Source organism: Heptranchias perlo, chromosome 20 (assembly GCF_035084215.1).
Source record: "Heptranchias perlo isolate sHepPer1 chromosome 20, sHepPer1.hap1, whole genome shotgun sequence".
Taxonomy (NCBI): Eukaryota; Metazoa; Chordata; class Chondrichthyes; order Hexanchiformes; family Hexanchidae; genus Heptranchias; species Heptranchias perlo.
In genome coordinates, this window is record NC_090344.1 from 13,841,484 (window position 1) to 13,860,153 (window position 18,670).

The following is an 18,670-nucleotide window of genomic DNA, read 5'->3' on the forward strand; positions in this document are numbered from 1 at the left end:
AAAAGAGGGATCTTGGAGTGCATGTCCACAGATTCCTGAAGGTAAGAGGACACGTAGTTAAAGTGGTTAAAAAGGCATACAGGATACTCTCCTTTATTAGCTGACGCATAGAATGTAAGAGCATGGAGGTTATGGTAGAAATTTATAAAACAATGGTTCAGCCTCAGCAAGAAAGCAACATATAGTTGTGGTCACCACATTACAGGAAAGATGTGATTGCACTAAAGATGGTACAGAGGAGATTTACGACACTGTTGTCAGAACATGATAATTTTAGCTATGAGATTAGATTGGATAGGATGAGGTTGTTTGCTTTGGAGATGAGGAGGCTGTTGGCAGATTTTATTGAGGTGTATAAAATTATGACGGGCCGAGATTGAGTGGATAGCAAGGACCTATTTCCCTTAGCAGGGAGGTCAATAATCAGGGTCCATCGATCTAAGGTAATTGGTAGAAGGATTAGAGGGGAGAGGAAGATTTATTTCCCACCCAGTGGACGGTGGGGGTCAGGAAATTACTGCCCGAAAGGGTGGGAGATGCAGAAACCTTCATCGCATTGAAAAAATAAAAACTTCAATATGCATGTTAAGATCCGTTACTAAAAGTATTAGGTATCAAACGCTGGATAGTGAGATAAGGCTCGGTATCGATTTTTTCGGCCGGCACAAGCACGATGTGCAGAATGTTTTCCTTCTGTGGCCTAACTTTCTCGGATTCGATGATATGATTGCCGTCTGTCTCGGCATCGTGATAACATACACTCTCCCATAAGTATACTTTAATCAAATTGGTGCTTTGTTTCACTGTGAGAGCAGAGACATAAGTGTGTAATCATTTGCTACAGCAGCTGGGTTGCACCTTTATTTTCCTACCGTCTCAGTCCATTTTTTTACCCTCCTCTGCTGGTGTTGCAGGTTCGGTCAGCCTTCGCCGTTCAAGGAAGCCTGAGAAGTCCATCAGGGGTCACACAGAGAGACAAGAGACAGAGACAGGGAAAGATAGAGAGATGCATGCAAAGAAAATAAAGAGTATAAATGTCAGGTTTTGAAAACTAGCGGAATTTAAGTTACAGATTGGGAAATATTGCTTCTCGGTCTTGAAATCTTGGAAGAGAAGATTGGACGCCCAATTAAAAGTACCGGCCACGTTGAAGTATCTCTCATGCTGGGACAGAGGTAAATGCGGTCAATTAATTCCAATTTATGTATTTGAGCATTGAAGAGATCTTTAAACCGGAGCACTGCGAGCCGAATTCAAACCAAGGCAGGAAAACTCCATTGGGGTTTTGAGACAACAGCTTTGACCACTCGTCCATCGCAGCTGGAAACGGCATGTTCGTTCAGACAGGATTCCATTTAGAAACATGCAAATTCTTCACAACCCAGCATTGGTGGTTCAGGGGTAGAATTCTCGCCTGCCACGCGGGAGACCCGGGTTCTATTCCCGGCCAATGCATGATCGTTTTGCACCAAGGAGGAACTTCGGACTCCACACCTGGAGTCTTTGATCCTTCCAGCCTGTTCCGCAACTCAATGAGTTGTGACCGAACTCCCTGGACCCGCTTTCCTCCCATATCTCTAAATACCTTTGGTTAACAAAAATCTATAAATCACGGGTTTGAAATTAACAATTGAGCTCGCATCAACTGCCGTTTGTGGAAGAGATTTCCACACTTCTACCTCCCTTTGCTTGTAGAAGTGTGTCCGAACTTCACTCCTGAAAGTCCTGACTCTAATGTTTCGGCTATGCCCCCAAGTCCTCGACACCCCAACGAGCGGAAATAGTTCATTTGTAACTACTCTATCAGTTCCTAATAATATCTTGATAATTTCGATCACATCAGCCTTTAATCTACTAAATTGCAGTGAATACAACCATAGTTTGTGTAATCTCTCCTCGTAATTTAACGCTTCGGGCCCAGGCATCATTCTACTAAATCTACACTGCACTCCCTCCAAGGACAGAATATCCTTCCGAAGGTGCGGTGCCCAGAACTGAACACAGTACTCCAGGTGTGGTCCAACCAGAGCTTTTTGTAGCTGTCGAATAATGTCTATTCCCTTGTATTCTCGTCCTCGAAATATATAGGCCACCATTCCATTATCCTTTTTGATTATTTCCTGTACCGGTCCATGAAATGTTATTGATCTATGTGCAGGGAAAACCTAAGTTCCTATGGAACGCCACAGTTTCCAATTTTTCACCTTTTGTAAAGTATTCTGATCTATCTTTGTGATGTCCAAAGTGGATGATCTCACACTTGCCAAAATTGAAATCCATTTGCCACGGTTTTGTCCATTCATTTATTATATTAATGTCTCTCTGGAATGTTATGCTTTCATCTACACTGCTTACATCGCTTCCCATTTTGGGTCCATCGGCAAACTTCTATATGTCGTTCTCTATCCCGTTATCCAATATCAATTAGACCGCCTGACCTTGGGGAAATTCACATTCAGCATCAATCTCTTCATCATCTTGAGACATTTTATTTACTTTACATGTGTTGCCCAGGCATAGAATGTAAGAGCAGTGAGGTTGTTCTTGAAATGAATATAACACTAGTTAGGCCACAGCTGGAGTATTGCCTACAGTTGTGGTCACCACATTACAGGAAAGATGCGACTGCACGAGAAATGGTACAGATGTGATTTACGACGATGTTTAGAGGACTGGAGAATTTTAGCTATGAGAATAGATTGGATAGGCTGAGGGTGTTTTCTCTGGAACCGAGGAGGCTGAGGGGAGATTTAATTGAGGTGTACAAAATTATGACGGGCCTGGATAGAGTGGAAAGGAAGGACCTGTTTCACTTAGCAGGGAGGTCAATAAAAAGGGCGCATAGATTTAGGGTAATTGGTCGAGGATTAGAGTGGAGCAGAGGGGATTTTGTTCCACCCAGCGGGTGGTGGGGGTCTGGAACTCACTGCCTGAGAGGGTGGGAGAAGCAAAAACCCTCATCGGATTTAAAAAGCACTTCAATATGCACTTGAAGAGCCATAACCGACAAGACTACGGACCAAACGCTGGTAAGTCGGGCGATGCTGGATACCTCTTTTCCGGCCGGTACAAACACGATCGGCGGAATGGCCTCCACTGGCGTAAATTTTTCAGATTGTCTGATTCTCTGATATGATTGCCGTCTGTCTCGGCATGGTGATAACATACACTCTACCATAAGAATACTTTAATCAAATTGGTGATTGGATTCACTGTGAGAGCGACGATACATAAATGTGTAGACATTGGCTGCAGCAGCTGGGTTGCACCTTTACTTTTCCGACCGTCTCAGTCTTTCTTTAATCTTCTCTGCTGGTGTTGCAGGTTCGATCAGCCGTCGCCGTTCCATTTCACGCTCAGGCCTACCCGCACTCGGTACTGTCATGGCCTGAACACGTCTTTCGTGTTCTCACAGAAAATGCCACTTTTGCGAGCAGCTTGTCTGGACTGGACTGCACTGAGATGGGACACTGGGAGTATTCAATTAATGAAATCAGTACTTCAAACAGAAAAAAAATCTTCACTCACTCATCCTGATACATTAGGTTCTCATTAGAAGCCTAAAAAGCCCATCAGGCAACAACACAAGAGACAGAGATAGGGAGAGAAAGAGAAATGCATGCAAAGAAAATAAAGGTTTTCAATAGAATCATACAATCATAAAATGGCTACAGAACAGAAGGAGGCTATTCGGCCCATCGAGTCCGTGCCGGGTCATTTCAAGAGCAATCCAGTTAGTCCCATTCCCCCGCTCCTTCCGGTCGCTCTATATTTTTATGCCTTCAAGTATTTATCGAATTCCTTTTTAAAACCCACGATTCAATCTGCTTCCACCATCCTTTCAGGCAGCGCATTCCAGATTATAACTACTCGCTGGGTAAAAAAGTGTTTCCTCATGTCGCCTTTGGTTCTTTTGCCAATCACCGTCAATCTGTGTCCTCTGGTTCTCGATCCTTCCGCCAATGGGAACAGGTTCTCTTTATTTACTTTATCTGAACCCTTCATGACTTTGAACACTTCTATCAAATCTCCTCTTAACGTTCTCTGCTCGAAGGAGAACAACCCCAGCACGGGGTAAATGCGATCAATCAGCTTCAATTCATTAATTTGAGCATTAAACAGCTCTTTAAACGTTACTGTGACATTATGGTCGCGTGGCCTCGCGGTCTAAAGTGTTCCATCAAATTTCTATGGAGGCGTGGGTTTGAATCCCACTGATGCTAGAATTTCTGGCAATGTTTATTTTGATCTGTTCACAGAAAACCCGATTGTCGTGCGGTGGAGCAGAGGATGTGAAAGAAGCTAAAAGTGAAATGCAGATATTATTTTCATCAAGGGGACAGGACACGTTTCCACAGGTAAGCGTCTCTCACCTTAAGATTCTTTCCAGCAGAGTGGGACAGTTGATCAGAGTGACCGGGCTCCAGCGGCACAATCAGTCAGTGCGTCGTCCTTATATTACTGTACAGCGTCGGGAAATGGCGAGGTTGTTAGTTGAGTCTCACCGAGATAAACGAATCGTTTTCCTTTTGAACATTTCGAACGGAGCAAAAGGAATAATTGAGGTGTTCCAAAATGCATCAATTATTTGTCTCGCCACGTGGTTCCTCTTGTTGCAATAGCAGATGTGATATTTAGTGTTATCAGATTACAGGAGGTAGACTGCGGAATTGGAGCCACGCACTATGATTTTGATCCATCTGTAAATTATGGGATTTAGCTTGAGCTTTAAACCAGCGCGTTCGACCGCTCAGCCACGATAATTTCCATCTTGCGATCTTCAGGAGCTACTTCTACAGCATAGAATTACTGCAAGCAAGAATTCTACCCCTGAATCACCAATGCTCGCAGGCAGCAGGATGCATTTGTCCAGTTGGAAACCTGTCTGATGGAACATGCAGTCTGATAGAACCGGAAGTCCAGCAGATTGACTTTTGCGGTGAGCAGATGATGAGCCTCCATCTTGAGAGTGTTTCGCCAATCCAGCTCATAGTGGATTAAGCATTATAAATTCGGGTGGGACTGGAGCTACTTGTATAAGATGAAGTGTAGGGGGTTGTTTCCCTTCCTTGAAGGGCATTAATGATCCTGTTGAGGTTTTGATGCAAAATTTCACTTCCCAGCGCCGAAATCACCGAACCCTGAGCTAAAATTCAACGATGGTGAGATTTGGACACACAACTTTTGCAGTGATGAGAAGAAGTCCCACGTGCTACCCATGGCGCCACAAATCGGCTATCGATTAGGTTATTTCACGTTACCCATATGCTGCTTTGGAACTTTTGCTGCGGTGCAGTAAGTGGTTCAAAAGCTCAGTGGAGATTCAAAGCAGCTCCTGAGAAAGAGACACAGCGACGGTTTGTGCAATGCATAGTCCTCTCTCTCTCTCCCATTTGCTCACTCTCGCTTTCCATCTTGAGCTCTCACTCTCCCCGTTTATCTCATGAGCGCTGGAATACCAAGGGGTGGAAGTTATGTTAAAGCTGCACAGAGCTCTGGCAGGACCCCATCTGGAGGACAGCATTCAATTCTGGGCACCCCACCTCAGGAAGGATGTATGAACCTGGATATTCGAGGGGCTGAATGGCCTACTCATGTTCCTATGTTCCAATAAATGAAAGAATAATTCAAGGATGGAGACCCGAATGTATGAGGATGAGTGAGTGAAGAATGTTTTCTGTTTGAAGTGCTGATTTCATTCATTGAATGCTCCCAGTGTCCCAGCTCAGTGCAGTCCAGTCCAGACAAGCTGCTCGCAAAAGTGGCATTTTCTGTGAGAACACGAAAGACGTGTTCAGGCCATGACAGTACCGAGTGCGGATAGGCCTGCGCGTGAAATGGAAAATTGAGGTGAAATACTCCCACAAGCAGCGGGTGTCTCTGTTTCCATTTCCAAAATACACGCACGCACGGGCCGAATCGATGCAGCTCCTGGGAAATCTGTGAGGCGACGCAGGGCTGCCGTGGATCATTTGAAGCAACTGGCACACACCAGATTCGGCCCGTTTCACGTGGAATCTCCTGTTTCTGAATCTTCTTTCCTTCCTGCTTCCTCTGCACCTCCAGCTGCCAGTTGAATTAGATGCTTGATGCAAACACAGCGAATACATTAAACCCATCTTGACCTGGTCAGCAGGGAGAGGGAAAGGATGGTGCTGGCCATTGAGAAGGGATGGATTTTGCACATACCGGGAAAAATAGACGCAAAGGTCTCATCTCCCTGCTTCTTTGCTTTGCGGAATATCTTAGCATTCAGAGATGATCTCACTGCCCCCCAGGCCCATGATCCCCACTCGCACTCTCCTTCCAATCTCAAACACTTTGCTTCGGTTTGAAATCGTATATGTTTTCACACTGGGATTTAATTTGCAGCAAGCGATGCTGTGATAACCCGGGGCTATTGAAGAGATGCAGTGCAAGAAGATACATAAAAGGCTAATGATAATAATGACTGTTCTCACACTGTGAGCTACAGTTAAAGGCTGACAACATTTAAAGTCTCATGCAGCAGGTCTGGGCCCAAATCTTTCACGTGGCATCTCCTTCGGCTTCTGTCACTCCGTTTCCTCCACGGAGAGTTCATTTGGAATTCCTGTGCGGCTGCATTGCGCATTTTCCAGAACTGCTTCGAGCGCAATTCGCTCCAGTCCATCAATTGCAGATATTACTTTGATTAAGGGGAGAGGACACATTTTCACAGGCAAGGGCTGTTCATCCTATTGTTTTGTTCTGCCAGATTAGGGCAGATGTTCAAAGTAACCGGATTGGGTGAACTGTCCGTTCAGGTGCCTGGTGGGCTCGTGGTTATGATTCGGCGCTTACACTGATATAATTAATTACATGAAACCAAATAAACTCTACGAACAGAGGAATATTTCTGTAAACACCATTAACCAACCTATAACATTTTGTTGCAGACTGAAAGAAACCCTAACATGGTTACCGAATGACACTCACTAGTTTAATAATGATTTGTTTTGTATTTGAAACGCTTTTCCGACTGCATTTTAGGAGACTGTTTGGAAATGTTCAGTGTGTATGAGACCAGGAGTTTGGTGCAGCCGTTGTTAAATTGAACAGGAACAGACGATTGTCGACCTATCAACACAGGAGAAGAAACTCGCCCCTGGAGGTACATCTGGAGCAAGTTCCAATATAATGAAAAAATTCTGCCCGGGATCGAATCGGGGGCTTTTTGCATGTGAGGCAAACGTAATAATCGCGATAATACAGAAACCGCAACACGGTAAGTATTTTTAAAAATGCTCAGTGTTTATCACACCAGTAACCTGGTGCAACCGCTGATCAATTTCACAGGACCGGTGCTTTGTATCAAACAGAAGTTAGCAGCAAAAAGTGTTATTAATGGGAATAGTGGGACTGAGAAATGCTTAAACAACCGGCACTCTGTAAAACAGAACTCCAATTATCGGTTGAAATAAAATCCTGAACTGACAGAGCGGAGGGCAATTAAAGATTGAATTATATCGCAATTCACTGAATCCAAACAACGTTTAAAGAAGTGAATCTCTCAGGAGTAGGATTCCTGCGCTTTTGGTGAGGAAGTGTGGTTGGCTGCTGCTTTCGTCCCCTGCACTCCCAGAAGCGCGGTGGTGGTCAGTACCGATCGCCATCCATATGGATTTCGGATCCACAAGTTTCCTGTGGAGCTGGTGGCAGAACTGCAGCATCTGACTTCAGATCCGAAGACTAAGTGTTTGAATTACGTTGGGTCGCAGCATTTTCACTGCGGCTCAGGGCTCTGCGACTGATTTTATGTCGGGACAGTGTTTGAGGGATTGGCTGTTCAGCATTTGCGCAGTAAAGCAAAATTACATTTCATACATCAATGTTTTTTTTCTGTTACTTTCTGTTTAGACCCTTTCCAGTTTTATATAGAAACAGATATCAGTATTTAAGGGATGTGCTGAGCAATGTTTGTGGAATCAGTGTAATTAAATTTGATACCTCAATGTTGTTTTTTCTGTAACTTTCTATTTACACCTTCTCCAGTTTTACATAGAAACAGGTATCAATGTTTGGAGGGTGTGGTGTGCAAAGTTTGTGTAATCAGCATAATTCAGTGTCATACAATGAATGGCTTTTTCTGTTTCTTTCTATTTAGACCCTCTCCAGTTTTATATAGAAACAGGTCTCAATTTTTAAGGGCTGTGGTGTGCAATGTTTATGGAATCAGCGTAATTAAATTTGCTTATTTAGTCTATTCCGTCTCCAGCCCAAACTCTTGTCGTTAGATTTGTAACTTCACCGAGTTCAAACTGGGATAAATCCACCGTCCAGCCACTCGGCAATCATAAATTTTAATTGAACTTTACTCTGGCCCAGAGTCACCCGCTGTAATCCAGTCTTTCTCGGGCACATTAACATCATAACCACTCGTTTAAAAGACAAAACTGCCGTCCGTTTCACTGGAAGTGCAAGAGACAACTTTGTGGACACCGGCTCGTTGGACCTTCTCATTTCAACTCATCTCATTTTCAGCAAACCAGAACGTTACTGAAATAGAGGATGGTAAATAACAGCTCGAAAAATCAATGTTGTCTATCATTGGGTGACTGAGTCTTCCAACATACAGACATACAGGCATTTATGGGCAAGGGGAGTTTGAAGTTCAGAAATAACACAGCACAGATTTTCACTCGTGCAAGCTGCACACCCTTTATTTTTGAAAAGTAAACTGATGGTAAGACAGCTGTTACATTGATCACGACAAGCTGAAGCTTTCGCTCAGTGAATTAATGGTTCAGTGCGCAAGACGTCATGTTTCTGTAGCGCAATTGGTTCCTGTTAATTAATAATGGTTGGTGGTTCAATTCCACTCACAGAGGGTGATTGTTACCTTAACATTCATTGTCTCGCATTGCCGGGTTTCTAAAGTGCTGCTACCAGCTGAGCACGGCTGATATTCCAACATTTCGCCTGCGGTCGGAGAGCAGGCACACGAACAATAAATAAAAAACCGAGATTGGCTTCAAGGTAATCAGGATTCTTCGTGACAGACCAGATCCGAAGAGAATGCTCACGGTTTGCCGGAGAGCTGTCTCGCTGTGACGTGGATATTTCTGCAGTGAGCGAGAGGCAAAGTGTTTCCCATTTTTCCGTGATGACTGTCACTCCCCTTACTTTGGAAAAGTAAAATGGTATTCACATTCCGACAGGTTTCAGTTGATTTGTGAGGGATCATTAAAGGATCCTGCAGCGCTGCCTCCGTTAACAACAGCAGTTCTGAGCCGCATCTCAGAAGCAGCAACAATCCCATCAGTTTTTTGCTGTTCCCCAGCTCCCGGAGTGAGCGAGACCGTGACAGCAGCACCATTCAGGCCGCCTGTCCGGCCCTGCCCTCTCCAATCACCGGCTGCCGATGGAAAGCAGCGAATGTAGTCTCAGACCGAGCATTATTGCCCTTCCCTGGGAAACTGGATACCACGTCCCGACCAAACGTCCCCATACACCGAGCACAGGCAGAGGAAACTCCGGGGAGTTTATATACTGATCACTCGGCCTTCCAGCAGGATTTAGCGAGAATCAGAGAGAGTGAAACTGCCATTGGGCCTCACTGAGAAAATCGGGGTCAGTAAATTAGAGATTCTGGAGTCAGGATGAGCCAGCGGTTGAGGTCGCTGTATTCAGATCGCAGTTTCCCTGGTGTTGTGGTTTTGAATCCTCAATCTTCACAATCAGTCCTTTGCTTGTACGAAATTCTTTCTTGTGCCTTAGGCTGGAGGTGTTTTTTTTTCTGCACAGTTGATTTGCTACTTCCAGAAAACCAACCCGACATCCGTCCCCGTCAGGTTTGTTTTTATTGGTTGTAAGAATGTGTAGTGTTTGGGGTCAGTAGAACACGGCCCGTGGAATCAGTCCATTGTGGCATTGACCAGTTGTTCCAATTCCTTTGCCACGAGACTCATCTGGCGAAATGGAAATCCAGATGTGGCTCATTGCAATTGCGATTATTAAATAAAAATGAGTCATGGACACGGCCTTTAGTCCTATGGTCTCAATACTCATATTCGCATGTGGACTTTAAACTTTTTGTGTGTTGTTGATAAAATGGTGAAAAGCAGAGTGCGAATGTTTTTGATCGTTGTGAGTCCTTTACTTCCTCGGTTACTGAATGGTGGGAGATGTTTGTTATGAAACAGACACATATGAAGTACATCTCACTGTATATTGTGCGCGTGCAAGATGTTTTCTGCTAAAATTCGTTCATGTGACTTAAACAATGCCACCATAGCCACACCTGCGGCTAGTCAGCAATTTCTCTTGGACAACACTGACATAGAGCATGGCCGAGTGCACTGAGTCCGGACATTGATGCTTCAGGACTGTCAGGGTGGGATTCGATTTTCGTCTCTAACAAAATTTCTATAGCAACGGAAAGAATGGCGGCTGCTGTTGCATAAACATCACAGTCAAACAAACACACACTCTTTGTATCTACTCACTTGAGGGTGTACAAGAGTGGGGGGCACTAGTTAATGTACTTTAACTGAGGCGGCACCAGTTGGGGTTGTATGATAGAGTGGAGCAGCCGTTGCCCTTCTGTATTACGAAGGTGGGAATCCAGACTACTTGTATCACAAGCACGGAACATTTTTAACCAAGTCCTAAAATACCGCCTGTAAAATGAGAACGGGTGACAATTCAACACAGGGAAAACACAGCAAACTCATTTAAGTTTAGACTGTCACTTGTTAACCAAGGTGGAAAGCCAACAAAGTGGAGCATTGTTCAGGGATGTCCTGTTCATAATCGGCTGGAAAAAGCCAATCCGGCAAATTATTACCCCATCAGTCTGCACTCAATCATCAGCAAAGTGATGGAAGGTGTCGTCGACAGTGCTATCAAGCGGCACTTACTCACCAATAACCTGCTCACCGATGCTCAGTTTGGGTTTCGCCAGGACCACTCGGCGACAGACCTCATTGCAGCCTTGGTCCAAACCTGGACAAAAGAGCTAAATTCCGGAGGTGAGGTGAGAGTAACTGCCCTTGACATCAAGGCATCCTTTGACCGATGTGTCTTCAAGGAGCCCTAGGAAATTTGAAGTCAACGGGAATCAGGTGGAAAACTCTCCAGTGGCTGGAATCTTACCTGGCGCCAAGTAAGATAGGAGTGGTTGTTGGAGGCAAATCATCTCCGCCCCAGGACATCACTGCAGGAGTTCCTCAGGGCGGTGTCCGACGCCCAACCATCGTCAGCTGCTTTATCAATAGCCTTTCCTCCATCATAAGGTCAGAAATGGGGATGTTCGCTGATGATTGCACAGTGTACATTTCCATTCGCAATCCCTCTACTAATGAAGCCATACGTGCCCGCGTGCAGCAAAACCTGGACAACATTCAGCCTTGGGCTGATGAGTGGCAAGTAACATTCAAGTGCCAGGCAATGACCAACTCTAACAAGAGAAAACCTAACCAACTCCCCTTGACATTCAACGGCATTACCATCGCCGAATTCCCCGCCATCAACAGCCTGGGAGAGGCCACCATTGACCAGAAACTTAACTGGACCAGCTACATAAATACTGTGGCGACAAGAGCAGGTCAGAGGATGGGTCTTGTGCGGCGAGTGACTCATCTCCTGACTCCCCAAAGTCTTTCTACTATCTACAATGTACAAGTCAGGAGTGTGACGGAATACCCTTCACTTGCCTGGATGTGTGCAGCTCCAGCTTCAATCAAGAAGCTCGACATCATCCAGGACAAAGCAGCCCGCTTGATTGGCACACCATCCACCACCCTAAACATTCACCCCCTTCACCACCAGCGCACCGTGGCTGCAGTGTGTACCATCTACAGGATGCACTGCAGCAATTCGCCAAGGCTTCATCGACAGCACCACCCAAATCCGCGACCTCTATCACCTAGAAAGTCAAGGGCATATGGCACATAGGAACAACACCACCTGCATGTTCCCCTCCAAGTCACACACCATCCTACCTAGGAAATATATCGCCGTACCTTCATTGTCGCTGGGTCAAAATCCTGGAACTCCCTTCCTAACAGCACTGTGGGAGAACCTTCACCGCACGGACTTTAGCGGTTCAAGGAGCTGGATCACCACCACCTTCTCAAGCACAATTAGGGATGGCCAATAAATGCTGGCCTTGCCAGCGACGCTCAAATCTCATAGAATCGTAGAATGTTTACAGCACGGAAGGAGGCCATTCGGCTCCATGCAATCGTAATCCAGCTAGTCTCACTCTCCCGCCCTTTCCCTGTAGCCCTGCATTTTTTTCCTTTCAAGCAATTATCCAGTTGCCTTTGAATCTGCCTTCACCACCCCCTCGGGCTGTGCATTCCAGATCCTAACCATTCGCTATTTAAAAACGTTTTTCGTCATGTCACCTTTGGTTCTTTTGCCAATCACCTGAAATCTATGTCCTCTGGTTCTCGACCCTTCTACCATTGGGAACAGTTTCTCTCTATCTATTCTGTCTAGACCCATCATGATTTTGAATTCCTCTATCAAATCTCCCCGCAACCTTCTCTGTTCCAACGAGAACAACCCCAGCTTCTCCAGTCTGTCCAAGTAACTAAATTCCCTCATCCCTGCAATCATTCTAGTAAATCTCTCCTGCACCCACTGTAAGGCCTTCACATCTTTCCTGAACTGCGGTGCACAGAACCGGACACAATACCATAGTTGTGGCCGAAACAGTGTTTTATAAAGGTTCATCATGACTTCCATACTTTTTTACTCGATGCCTCTATTTATGAAGTCCAGGATCCCGTATACCTTTTCAACCGCATTCTCAACCTGCTCTGAAGCCTTCAACGATTTGTGCACATAAACCACCAGATCTCTCTGGGCCTATACCCATTTTGGAGTTGCGCCCTTTAGTTTATATTGCCTCTCCTGGTTCTTCCTACCGAAATGTATCATGTCGCATTTTTTGTGTTAAATTTCATCTGCCACTTGTCCGCCCATGACACAGGCCAATATATAACCTCTTGAAGTCTGTCACCATCCTTCACACTGTTCAGTACCCTTCCAAGTTTTGTTTCATCTGCAAATTTTGAAATTGTGCCCTGTACAAGCAAGTCCAAGTCATTAATAAATCAAGAAAAGCAGTGGTCCCAGCATTGACACCTGGGGAACACCATTGTACACCTCCCTCCAGTCCAAAAAACAACCAATCACCACTACTCTCTGCTTCCTGTCCCTTAGCCAATTCTGCATCCATGTTTCTACTGCCCCCTTTGACACATGGACCTCAATCTTACTGATAAGCCTACCGTGCGGCACTTGATCAAACACCTTTTGAAAGTCCATATGCACCACATCAACTGCGTTGCCTTCATCTACCCTCTCTGTTAACTCAACAAAAAACTCTATCATGTTAGTTAAACACGATTTGCCTTCAACAAACCCATGCCGGCTTTCCCTAATCAATCCACAGTCGTCCAAGCGTCTGTTAATTCTGTCCCGGATTATCGTTTCTAAAAGTTCCCCCACCATTGAGGTTAAACTGACTGGCATATAGATGCTGGCTTTATCCTTACATCTTTTTTGAACAAGGATGTAACGTTTGCAATTCTCCAGTCCTCTAGCACCACCCCCGTATCTGTGGATGTTTGTAAGATTATGGTCAGTACCTCCTGCTATTTCCACCCTTCCTTCCCTCAGCAGCCTACGATGCATCCCATCCGGACCGGGTGACTTAACTACTTTAAGTACAGCTAGCCTTCCGAGTACCTCTTCTTTATCAACGTTTAGCCCATTCAGGAACTCAACTGTATTTACCTTTACCGAGACTCTGGCAGCATCTTCTTCCTTGGGAAAGACGTATACAATGTATTCATATAATATCTCTGCCATCCTCTCTGCCTCCATGAATAGCTCTCCTTTATGGTCCCTTATCAGAGTACGGCTCCTACTGCCCGTTTAATGTTTACATGCCAGTTTATGTTGGCCGCCAGTTTATTCTCACACTCTCTCTTTGCCCCTCATTTCCTTTTTCACTTCCCCTCTGAACTTTCCACATTCAGCCTGGTGAATGAATGAATGAAAAACATGCTGGAATTCCGTCAGTCTGAAACAGAAAGTTATTGGTTGATTAATGGCGATTTGAACAACTATTCGTCTTTTTACTGAGTTTAATGAGCTTTGCGAAATTAATACAACAAACCATTTTGTAAAACTTAATCCCCTGAATGGGACCCGGCCCCGTCTCCCAGCACTGAGAACATTTGAAGACGGCAACTATCTTCCGAGCATTTCGTATAACCGTTTGCACAGCAGAGTTTCCGTAGTGTAGTGGTTATCACGTTCGCCTCACACGCGAAAGGTCCCCGGTTCGAAACCGGGCGGAAACATTTTCAAAACGTCATCCACTAAAAATCAATAAATATGAAAACACGCAAGATTTCACTCTGTAGTGAAATATGAATAAAATACAGAACCGGTATATTTTCCTTTCTCTGTCCAGTTCTGCACACACTCAAACATTACACAGATACCGAAAATATATCTCCCTCACTTCAGTTTCCTGCCCTGCCTGTGCAGAAATCTCCTCTCAAAGCTACTCATTGCGACTGGTTTTTGTTGATTTGTGAGAGATTTTTAAAGGACCCTGAAGAGCTGCCTCGGTTCATAACTATCGTTCTAAACAGCATGGCAACCGCGGCAACAAACACATCCGTTTTTCGAAGTTCGATGTTCCCCAGCTCCCGGATTGAGTGAGGCCACGACAGCAACGACATTCAGGCCGCCTGTCCGGCCCCGCTCCCTCCAATCACAGGTTGCTGGCGGAAGGCCGCAAATACCGCCTCAGACAGCGCAATACTGCCGATCCCTGGGAAACAATATACCACCGAAGCTTTGACAACACATCGCAGGCGTCATTTGTCCCGCAAACATAGATACTTGCCAGCTGTTTCAAAGTTTATTGCCTGAACAAGGATTTGATTTCTGCACACTCAAATCACGAGCCGCTTATCGAAATCTCAGAGTCTACCGACTGAGCGACCCAGGCTCAATATACGAAAAAGATCCATTGTACAAATTTATGGTAGGACTCTGAATTATCCTTCGTGAACGTCGAACTGAGTTGAAGATCCCTTTTATAAAATTCTCAGTAACGTGTGGAGGAGAATCCTTGTTTCTGTTGAACATGATGTAAGAAACATGGACAGTGAACTCTTGAGTTTACAATTCTTCTTGTTTGTGCCAAATGTCTTCTCATTCGTTAGCACCAATTAAAATAACCCTTTATCCAGTGGCTCAAAAGCTAAACTTGCCCCACACGGGAGTTGGAAAAGGCCTCTCGACCTTTCATGTATTAACATCTGTAAGCTGAATAATTTCATCCGTTACACAGTGACACCAGGCAGCAGATTTCCCTTCCAAATTTTCCCCACACGAAACTTCCACCCGATGAATATCCGCTTAACGAAAAGAAGAATTGTGTGTTTGGTTCTTCAGATTTAAAGATTTCGTACCGGCGCCTTTGCCATATCAGCTGACGCTAATCGCCCCCTCTCCCCCTGTAAACAAGTAAACTCGCACCTCCTGTTGTAAGACGGTAGGCCAGAGGAACCCAAGTGCCCACATGGGAACACTAAGAAGCAGATGCGTGACGGAACATACCAGTTGTACCTTGAACTCCGGTCAAAATGTTCGGAGTAAAATGTTCGTCTGTTCTCGGTGAGGCTGAAACTCACAACCTGGGCATTTCTGAAGCTGATAAAAGTGCCGCACGCTAACCGCTTGCGCAACAAGAGCTTCGAGATCTTTCTCCGATTTCTCCAAGAAGCCTCCAATCAAGATGCACTTCGATAAATATCCGCAGTGCCCTTTAAAAGCCCTGGAATCTGAAACAAAACCCCAGAAGATAAGAACTTTTAATTATATTATTATTAACTTAGGGACAATTTTTGATGGTACTTTAAGGAGGATTTGGGGAAAGTGTGAGACGAAACTGGGAAACTCTCCCTGGGATGTCGTTGATTGAAGAGATGGGCGTTATTTCATTTGAAAACCGAGGCTCGGAACTTTCTGATGGAGAAGTGTGACAGAAGATTGTGGTTCGTGACAGTTGCCGGTGAGATCGAGAGGAGAGGGAGAAAAGTCAAAGTCACAGCTGTGACAGCTCAATTGCTCCGCTTATCTGTAATATTTAAAAAGTAATGTACACTACGGGGCAAACCGATTTGGTATCGCTTATCAAAAATATTAAAAGACACGGGGTCAAACGCGGATTTGTGAAGAGGGAATGGTTTTAACCCCCAAAGCGAAATCATTCCACATGAATCTGAAGTGTCTTGGGGAAAACGGCAGTGCGAACCGTTAGGTTCGTGTCATGACTTGAAAGACCCACCAATTACCGACAGTAACTTTGAACGAGTTGTGTCAGCAAAACCGTGATTGAAGCCGCTTTGCGTTTGTCAAACGTGTAGGGGACGATATTGGGATTGATAAAGGTCGATTTCAATTATTTGAAATATCACTATACGTCATGACCCGAAAATCGACTGTAAAATCGAGTTTTTCCTATCAGTCCTGAATTGAAGGGAAAGGCGCACCAATCAGATCAGGGAAACGAAGAGCAGAATAGGTGAATGAAACTTGCACGATTGAAAATCCCTGTTTGTCGGAAGATTCAGTCCCCAGTGGTGGAGAGGATTGGTATTTCGAGCAGTTATTCACCAGCCTCAATTTCAGTAATTTCCCGTTGCTGACAATGAGATGAGTCGAAATGAGCAGGTCCAACGAGCCAGTCTGTAACACAGGCAGCTCATTACCCAGTCACTGGGCTCCATTATAGCCGCTCCTGTCAGCAACACACAAAGAGAAATTGTAAATCTGAAACAGAAAGAGATAATGTATAAAACTTTATATCTACCACGGGTTTTCCCTTTTTTCGGCTTTTAAAACAATCTGTTTCACAGTTTGTCAAACCCGAAACAGCCTCTGGGGTTTGCCGATTGTAATTTCAATGGAAATTGGGACCGTCATTAATTATCGGAACAAATATACCCGCTGAGGTTTCGGGGTTGTTATTGGTTTATTTATATCAGTGAGTGACCGATTTTAAACTAGGTGAGGGTCTAAACATAAGGTAAAAGCCTGGGATAGACAAGAGATTCTTCAATGTATCAAGTTAAATTACACTGATTCCACCAACACTGCACATCACATCCCTTAAGCATTGTTACCTGTTACTATATAAAACTGTTGAGGGTGGAAATGGGAAATAACCGAAAAAAACCTTAATTGTATCAAACTTATTATTATTATTATTATACAAACAATGTACAGCCTATCCCTTAAAAAAGACTAAATGTAAAACCAGTCGCCAGTCCCAGACCCGCTGTGACCGTGAAGTGATTTGCATCCGATTCTGACTGACTTAGTATCAGACGCGCTCCCGTCGACAGTAAACGGATGGGGCCGGATTCATAAGAGAAAAATGAGGACCGACCGCCGCATAACCTGTCCTCATAATTTAACCATTTTAGCCCCGGTATCATTCTGGTGAATCTGCGCTGCACCCTCTGCAAGGCCAATATTTCATTCCTGAGATGTGGTGCCCAGAACTGAATGCAATACTTTAAATGGGGTCTCAGCAGGGATTTCTATCTGTAACATACTTCCCCCCTTTGAATACCGGTTTCCCTGAAATAAAGGCCAACATGCCATGAGACATTTAAATTCATTTTTCTAACATTCCGCCGGCTTTTAGCGATTTCTGTACTTGGACCCCGAAATCTCTCTGCTCCTCCACAGTTCCTAGATTCTCACCATTTAGAAAATACTCTGATCGATCTGACTTCAGTCGAAAGTAGATGATCTCACACTTGCCCATTTTGAAAGTTTGAACAGACTGGGGCTCTTCTGTATAGAAATGAGAATGCTGAGGGGTGACCTGATATCGGACTTTAAGATTATGCAAGGGTTTGATAGGTTAGACGTAGATAAGGTGTTTGCACTTGTGAATGCGGGGACCCCAAATCATTGGGGCCATGATTATAAGGTAGTCACTATTTAATTCAATATGGCATTCAAGAGGAACACATTCACCCAGAGAGTGGTTAGAATGTGCAATTCGCTCCCACAAGGAGTAGTTTAGGCGAATAGCATGGATTCGTTGACGGCGAAGCTAGAAAAACAAATAGAGGAGAAAGGAATATGTCTGCGCATACGGTTAGATGAGGAGGGGTTGGCGGAGGCTTGTCTGCAGCATAAACACCGGCATAATCTCGTTGGGCCGAATTGCCTGTTTCCGTGATGTACATTCTTTGTAATTCTATGTAACTCCATCTGCCACAATTTTGCCAACTCACTTAATCTTTCAGTTTCCCTATGCTTCCATTTACAATATTCACTGTGACACCTAACTTGGTGTCAGCGACAAACGTGGATATAAGAACATAAGAACATAAGAAATAGGAGCAGGAGTAGGCCAATCGGCCCCTCCAGCCTGCTCCGCCATTCAATAAGATCATGGCTGATCTGATCCTAACCTCACATCTAAATTCATGTCCAATTTCCTGCCCGCTCTCCGTAACCCCTAATTCCCTTTACTTCTAGGAAACTGTCTATTTCTGCTTTAAATTTATTTAATGATGCAGCTTCCACAGCTTCCTGGGGCAGCAAATTCCACAGACCTACTACCCTCTGAGTGAAGAAGTTTCTCCTTCTC

At 44.6% G+C, this 18,670-nt stretch overlaps 2 non-coding genes across 2 annotated transcripts; both read left to right on the top strand.

Annotated features, from left to right (window-relative positions):
• Window positions 1-1,384: 1,384 nt before the first annotated feature.
• Window positions 1,385-1,455, top strand: trnag-gcc (transfer RNA glycine (anticodon GCC)). The gene has a single exon. It is a non-coding gene; the product is annotated as a tRNA-Gly (tRNA).
• Window positions 1,456-14,269: 12,814 nt separating this feature from the next.
• On the top strand, window positions 14,270-14,342 carry trnav-cac (transfer RNA valine (anticodon CAC)). The gene has a single exon. It is a non-coding gene; the product is annotated as a tRNA-Val (tRNA).
• Window positions 14,343-18,670: the final 4,328 nt, after the last annotated feature.